Source organism: Eublepharis macularius, chromosome 11, assembly GCF_028583425.1.
Source record: "Eublepharis macularius isolate TG4126 chromosome 11, MPM_Emac_v1.0, whole genome shotgun sequence".
Lineage (NCBI taxonomy): Eukaryota > Metazoa > Chordata > Lepidosauria > Squamata > Eublepharidae > Eublepharis > Eublepharis macularius.
Genome location: NC_072800.1, coordinates 93,772,457 through 93,780,886, shown reverse-complemented (window position 1 = coordinate 93,780,886; position 8,430 = coordinate 93,772,457).

The following is an 8,430-nucleotide window of genomic DNA, read 5'->3' as shown; positions in this document are numbered from 1 at the left end:
TGCAGATTGTGGGTTTTTTCCTGTACATTAGAAACGGGGGGCTGGTGTGCCGAGTGCTTGGAGATAAATGGGTGTCTTGCAAGCAGAGTACCTCTGGTCAGAGAAAGGCATGCTTTGGCCCTTGGACTTAGGGATGTCACGGTGTGATTGTCCCTGAGACTCCATGCTGGTTCCATCCGGATCTCTTTGGGGCCTCAGCACTCACTTCATACGCTCCCATTACATCCTTCTCCAAAGGGTTTGCTTGAGTTTATTTCCATCTGTTGGCTGCCAAAGTATTAGCTGTAAAATGTGTCGAGCTCCATTCCAGACTGGGGGAGATGTTCTGCTGTGTGGTCCAGCTAGAAACCTAAAAGCAAGCAGATTTGGGTCGGGCTGATCCAGTGGAGAAGAAATCCCGTTGCCGCCCCTCCCTCGAAGTGCTCAGTCTCCCTTGTCCGTTTCTTCTTTCCCTGCCAGTGGAACTCGGCCTCAAAAGTTCTGCAACAATGAGGGTGTTCTGCTTGGCCCATCGTTTCCTCCATGACTTAAGGTGTGTTCTTCAGCCGGCTGCTGCTCTGTCCCGTTTTCCTTCCTCGCCTTGAGCCTGGGTGCTGCTGAGTCCTGTTCTTCTCCCAGCTCTCGGCCCTGTCGGACCATTCCCCCAGTTGTTCTGTTTCGTTTCTGCCTTTTCTGAAGATTCTGCTGCTTCAGCTCGGCCTTCCTTCCAGTTTTGCTCCTAAGCCTGCTGTGCCTGTCGCTTTCCCTTGAGTTTTCCCTTGCCTGGCTTTCCTACACCTTATCCTTTCTTTCCAGCCCTCTGTGTCTCTCCGCCTACACAGCTGCACCTGTTCCTTTTCCTAGCGTAGCATTTTTCCCATCCAAAAGAGCTGGATTGTTTGCTAGCATTCTGTTGTTGACAATTTATTCCCCCAAATTAGAATGTGACATCAGATCAACTCATACAATAGTGTGTGTGTATAGACAGATTGAAATGTTTCTGGGTCCACAGATACTTAACAGGACGAGCAATGACTTACAGCTTAAATATGATAGACAACAGTAGAATCATAGAGTTGGAAGTGACCTTCAGAGTCATCTAGTCCAACCCCCTGCACAATGCAAGAAATTCACAACTCCCTCCCCCTCCACACCCCCAGTAACCCCCTGCTCCATGCCCAAAAGATGGCAAAACACCTCCAGGACCTCAAGCCAAACTAGCTTGGAGAAAATTTCTGACCCCAAAGTGGTGATCGGCGTTACCCTGGGCGTGTGAGAAGGGGCTACAAGAACTAAGCACTGATGTAACCCTTCCTGCCCTCCCTCTCATGATCTACCCAGGTTCGCAGAATCAGTAGCCTGTCTTGCTCTAGAATTAAGGTCATGTGGTGTTAGGGCAGGCCCTCAAACTACCAGTTTACCCTCAAACTACCAGTCTCTTACAGTTTTAGATGGGTAGCTGTGTTGGTTTACAGTAGAACAGAAGGATCTGAGTCAAGTGGCACCTTAGAAGCGAACAAGATTTTCAGACTATTCGCTTTCAAGAGTCAGAGCTGGAGAAGGGAGCGCTGACTCTTGAGAGCTCATACCCTGAAAAGGTTTCTAAGGTGCTGCTGCACTCAAATGTCTCTTACATATTCTTTCACTACATTTCCCTCCACAGTTACACAAGAACAAAGCAAAATATTACAGTGTTTAAAAGTCACAATGAAATTGTATTAGGTTGCATCCAGCTAGCTTTTCTCCTCAGTTTCATCCAATTCCCTCCATGCTCCTGCCCCCATCCCAGAGGATTTTGCACATTTATTTATTTATTTATTTTACCGTATTTATATTCCGCCCTCCCCGCAAGCAGGCTCAGTTCCCATGCAGTTCCCGTGAGTCCCACCATAGCTGTTCTGGATGGTCGGAGAGGGGATGCGTCCATCCTTTCTCATCAGCAGAAAAGCTGATTGTATCCCACCCGTTCTCTTCACCGCTTACTATTGCGCTGAGTGCATCATACGCGGTCTCTGTCAGTCCCAGGTGGGTAACTCTGCTGGTGCACTGTAGACCAGCAAGAGTTGACTCCAGCAGCACCTTAAAGACCAACAAGAGTCAAAGCCTTGAATTCTGTACAGGGAAATGGGGGGAGGGGGGGGAGGTGTTGAAAACTTCCCGAAGGATACCATATACAAGTAACCCTTTCGGGACGGGCAATCACTGATTCGTTGGTTCTTGTTAGCGTGCATTTTACCGGAGATAACGAATATTGATCAGTGATAGTGATTCCCTGCCTCGGTGTCCGTGTGTGCTGTGGCACCCACAGATGGGTTTCCTGATGCCCATTTGCTAATTCGGCAAAGTGTCTCTTCCTCTATAGCAAAGAGTCAGTCCTGCCCTTCCATCATGGCATCGGATTAGGAGATGCTTTAGAAGAACCAAGAAGGCATCATCTTTGTGTTTTCAGGGAGAACCCACATAGGCCTATTGCTAATTAAATCTCCATGTGAATAAGTAGTGCCTGCTTTCTGGTGTCCGTATGGGAGCTATGGTGGTTGGCCTGGCTTGTATTTCAAGCAGATAAAGAAGCTTTCTACTATCTTTGCTATGGGCCCTGATTAATTCAGGACCAATATATTACTACTTGAGTTTCTCCCCCACCCCCTTTTTGGTGCCCAGATGGTGCCCATTGATGTTCTGCAATGTTTCTCTGTGAAAGGCTACTTGGTATACCTACCTTGTTCCCCTAAAAGATTGCTCAGTTTATCACTGAGTTCATACCTACAATTCCAGTATTCTCTGATTTTTCAGATCAGAAGTATCTTCAGATTCTGGCCATTGAAGAGTCACAACTTGGATCTGCAGTGCTGGATCTTTTTTCTTCCTCAATAAGGTTGCAATTTTTAATGTTTGCCATCCAAAGTGAATGGATAATCATATCCACGTATGCTTTTCATTTCATATGACGAAGCGTTTTCTGCTGCCACAGTTTGCAGAACTGCCCAGGAAAATGCATCAGCATTAAACCAAAGTTTGCCTGGGGTATGAGGCACAGCGAAGTCATATTTCTGTAGCTTGATCATCATCTGTTGGATCTTTAATGCAAAGTCATTTGGTAATATTCTAAATAAAGCCGGACGTGGATTTATGATCTGCCTCCACAGCCGGTCTGTAAATGGATTGATTAAATCTCTCACAAGGAGCTAACATACTGAATAGCTCTTACTCAGTCTGCACATACTTGGTCTCTGCATTAGTAAGAGATTTGAATGCATAAGCCACTGGTTGTCAACACTTTTTTTAAAAAAAGAGCACTACACCCAATCCAGTCCATTTATTATTTATTTATTTGTGAGGTGTCTGTTGAAATTTTGATGGGTCTTGGGTGTAGGACATAAGAGCTCTGCGTGATCAGGCCAGTGGTCCATCCAGTCGGGCAGCCTTTTCGTGCACCGGCCAGCCAGCTGCCCTGGAGGACTGAATAGGGCATTGAGGCCCTAGGCCTTCCCCATTGCTGCTTCCCAGCAGTGATAGGCTAAGGATGTCAGAATACCGAGGTCCCCTTAGTCTCAATGGCTAGTAGTCTGGTGGCCCTATCCCCCATGGATCTGTCCAGCCCTCTCTCACAGCCGTCTCTTCCTGTGGCCATCGCTGTATCCGTTGGCAGTGAGTTCCACAATGTTGAGTAAATAAATACTCGCTTTTTGTTTATCTTGAAACTATTGCCCGTCAGCTTCCTTGGATGTCCTCAAGTTCTAATTTTGTGGGAGAAAAGGCTCCCTCTTCTTACCTATTTTCTCTGCCTCAGCCATAATCTATAAGCTCTTGTCTTCCTTGGGCTGTCTTTTTTTCTAAACTGAAAGGCCCCAGACTTCAGCCTTTCCTCATAGGAAAGGTGTTCTGGCCTCTAAAGATCTTTGAGGTAGCAAATTGTATCTTCAACTGTGTGGACTTTATTTTTAAATTTTTACTGGTGCTTTGATCTGGCAGCGTCTAATATGATTATGCCTGCCATGGTTTTCCAAACGCCCCACATGGTTTAGGAACATGCTGCACTCCGCCACTTTTGCACTCTTGTCTCTTTTCTATTTTCCTTCTAGTAATTCCTGGCGGGGAAGCTGTTTCTGATTGTAAAGACGACTGTCTTGCACTTCAGTCCTTTAAGTTAAGAGAGCAGACGGCGCCTTCAGCTGAATTCAGCTCTTGGGACCGTGCTTCCTCTGAGGCAGGCCTAAAGAGCTTTGTTCAAGGGTGACTTCTCCCTCCCTTCCCCTCTGAGGATTGTCTGTCCAGTTCACCCCCAGTTCTCCACTTCTGACAGCATGTAGTGTTTCTGAATCCAGCGATACAGACTGCCAGGGTGAGGAATGGCTTAAAAAAATCGAATGTGAAAAGCAGCTAAAGATCTTGTCCAGCAGCCTCTCAGCATTATTCTGGAGTGAAAGTTGTGTCATCTTAGGGCAAGGGGTTCGACTGCCAGTTCCCCAACAGTATTAAAGATACCACTACATTAATGAGCCATTCTTAATCAATGCCTCCCCTCCCTAATTGTACAACAAAGCAAATATTACACATTTTGTAAAAGTTGCAATGAAATTCTATTGGGTTGCATCGAGACAGCTTTCCCCTTCAATTTCATCCAGTTCTCCTCCATGTTACTGCCCCCATCCCAGAGGATTTTTCAAGAGCCCCCCCCCCCTAAATGCTTTGCAAAGGAGTAATTCTGCTTGAGGCTCATAATGCCGGGGGTGCCTCGGGGCGCACATGAACATCTGCCTCATGCCATCTGGTGCTGCACGTGTGCCCTTTCAGCCTTAGAAACTGACATCTGGATTTTTCTGATGCTTGATGGATGCCCTCTCTAAGAGGCTGGGGTCTGCTTGTCTGGCCTTCCTCTGAGGAATGTACCTGACTGAGTTTGTGAAGATTCTTCAGCCAGCTTTAATGTTTCAGTCTCCTGTTCCCCAACTCACTCTTGTCCTCTAAATTTTTTTTTTAAAACTTCTTCCTGTGTGCCTAGAGGATGCCTCTCCGTGGCCCACATTGGTTCACCTTGGATGCATTCCATGCTCTGGACGGGCTGGGGAAGAGGATTCTGAGTTTTAGTGGAGAGTTCGGGTGGTGGAGAGTGTTGTCAAGTTGCAGCCAACTTAATGGTGACTCTGTAGGGGTTTCAAGGCAAGAGACGACCAGAGGTGGTTTGTTGTTGCCTGCCTCTGCGTAGCAGCTGCGGACTTCCGTGCTGGTCTTCCATCCGAGTACTCACCAGGGCTGACCCTGCTTCGCTTGGGAGATCTGACGAGACTTGGCTAGTCTGGGCCATCCAGCTGTGTTTGAAATTGCCATTCTCAAAGAGGTGGGCAGTAAATTCCAGACAAAACATTTCACATCATGCTCAGTTAATTGACTGAGATTTGTTGGTGCAAGTCGGGGGATGGCCACTGAGTGCCTGAATCTGCCCTTTGCAGAGTCAGACCCCTGGTCGATCTTGGTCAGCCTTGTCCGTTCTGACTGGCTACGGCTTTCCGGGGTCTTGAGCCAAAAGTGTTTCCTGTTACCTTTCACCTGATTTTTCTAATGGAAGATGCCAGAGACTGAATCTGGGACCTGCTGTGTGTGAAGGAGCTCCTCTGCCACCAAGTCATGGACCCACCCACTGGCTTAACTTACTTGAAAGGGGGGATTTATATGTTTGTGAAGGGAGTGGTTCATCAGTGGCTATTAGCTATGACAGATACAAGCTTGCCTGCCCATGGTACGCCTGGAAGATGTAAAAGTCAGCCTGAGAAACTCTTGATTCAGAACTGGGCCGTGCATGGCCACAGAAACAGCCTCCATACGGTAAGTGTTTCTCTCCTGGTTCATTCTATTGATTTATTTCATTTATACTCTGAATAGCCCAGCTTTTCCTGAGCTCATCAGAACCTGGAAGATGAGCCGGGTTGGTCACAGTTAGAACTTGGGTGAGAGACCACCAAGAAGGGGCTGGGTTGCTACAAGGAGGAAGGCAGGGGCAAACCACCTGCTTGTCTCTTGCTGGAATGGTCTGTGGATGGGGCCAAAACGAGTTTTGGTTTACATTGTTTATAGTCCGCCTTTCTCACTGAGACTGCGAGTCAGGAAAGTCAGTTTCAAAGACATTCCAATAAACAGTGTAACAATGCATATAACCGGGGCTTTTTTTCTGGGGAAAGAGGTGGTGGAACTCAGTGGGTTGCCCTTGGAGAAAATGGTCACATGGCCGGTGGCCCCGCCCCCTGATCTCCAGAAAGGGGAGTTGAGATGGCCCTCCGCGCTGCAGAACGGAGGGCGATCTCAACTCCCCTCTGTCTGGAGATCGGGGGGCGGGGCCACCAGCCATGTGACCATTTTCAAGAGGTTCCGGAACTCCGTTCCCCCGTGTTCCTGCATATAACAATATATAGTATAAAATGATAAAACTGAGGCTATTGTACTTTGGTCACATCATGAAAAGACAACACTTACTGGGAAAGACAATAATGCTAGAAAAAGTAGAAGGCAGTAGGAAAAGAAGGCCTAAAACGAGATGGTTTGACTTAACAAAGGAAGGCACGTCTCCAGTTTGCAAGATCTGAGCAAGTCTGATAATAGGAAGTTTTGGAGGTCTTTCATTCATAGGGTCACCATAGGTCAGAGGCGACTTGACAGCACATAACACACACAATGTATATAAATGGAAATTTACAAAGATTTAAAACCAACCGAAATCCAATACAGAGTTGAAGAAATGCTGAAACAGAACATGAGCAATTTTAAGCCCAACATATTAACACAGGAATTACTCGGTAGGATCAAACTTAACAGCAACAGACAGGTCACAGCAGTAAGTTCTATATATCCCTACCCCTTTGCTTAATGTATCTCTTTGTGACTACTTCTTTCCATTACAGCCCTCTTATTTGAGCAGAAAGCCCTCTTGAATAATTGAGTTTTGCATAGTTTCAGAAAGCCAGGAGAGAGGGAGCTTTCCTGACCTCTTCCACGTAGGACATTCCATAAGGTGGGGGCCACCACAGACCATGCACATGTATTTTGCCCATGTGGAAGGGGGCACCCGCAGAAGGCCCTGTTCAGATGTGTGAACCTGTTGGGTTAGAACCTAGGGAGAGAGGCTGTTTGAACCAGGGCCATGAAGGGCTTTGCGTGTGATAGCCAATACCTTGAACTGAGCCCAGTAACTGATGGGCAGCCAATGGAGTAGCTGCAGAATGGGACTCATATGCACAATCCCCTTAGCTCCCAGTAATAACAGATGTAGTATTCTGCATCTACTGGAGTGTCTGAGTTAATTTAGAGGGGAAGCCAGTGTACCGTGCACTCGAGTAGTCAGGTCTCAATGTGACCATGGAAGGGATCCAGGTGGCCAGATTGGCTGTGTCGAGGTAGGGGGCCATCTTCCAGGTTAGACTGGGTTTGTAGACAGCATTTTTTTTTGCAGCTGCCTTAACATGGTTAATAACAATAACAATATCAACAATATAACATTCAATTTATATACTGCCCTTAAGGACAACTTAACACCCACTGAGCACGGTTTACAAAGTATGTCATTATTATCCCCACAACAAAACACCCTGTGAGGTGGGTGGGGCTGAGAGAGCTATGACTGACCCAAGGTCACCCAGCCGGCTTCAAGCGGAGGAGTGGGGGAATCAAACCTGGTTCTCCAGATTAGAGTCCCGTGTTCTTAACTACTACACCAAACTGGTTGGTCGTAACTCAGTGGCACCTTCTTTCTCCACAGTGTGGACCCAATTATATATGGATTACAGATGAATTTATAAAAATCCTCCCTTATACATGATGCTGTAGAAGCAGGAGAGGAGAAAATAATTTGCCATTCTTTCCTTTTGTGTAATGGCTTTACCTGTCACCTGTTGCCATTTTTTTTTTTTCAAAATTATGTTTCCGTATATCTGAGATTGGTGCTAAACAGGCTTCCTGCCTCCTGGGTGCCTTCCCGTTGTGGGCAGGGTTGGTTTGACTTCCCGGATAGCACAGGCCACGTGGTCCCAGTTCCAAATCCCCAGCTGGCAATCCTGGTGAAAATGAGATTACGTGTTAGGGCTGAGAGAAAACATGCATTTAGGTTAAGACTACTGTATACCCTGAGATCAGAATCTCTAGCAGTCGCACATCCCGTGCAAAGCAAGGGGGATGCTGCCCAGGCCTGTGCCATGAGGACAGCTAGGTCACAAGGGGAGAGCAGCGTCTCATCTTGATTATCATTATTATTAATCTCGGGGCCTGTAGCATAAAATCTGCCCATTTCCCCCTTGGATTGGTTAGGCCTCTGGCCGTTGTTTTGTGCTTGGACCAGGCGTGCCTCTCTGGTCTTCCGAGGCAAAATCTTGACATGAATCTTAAGGTTAGGGAAAAGGCTCCTGGGCTAGAGGCTCCCTTTTAACAGGAGCTGCCCCCCCCCGGACCGCCTCTGAGATGAGATCC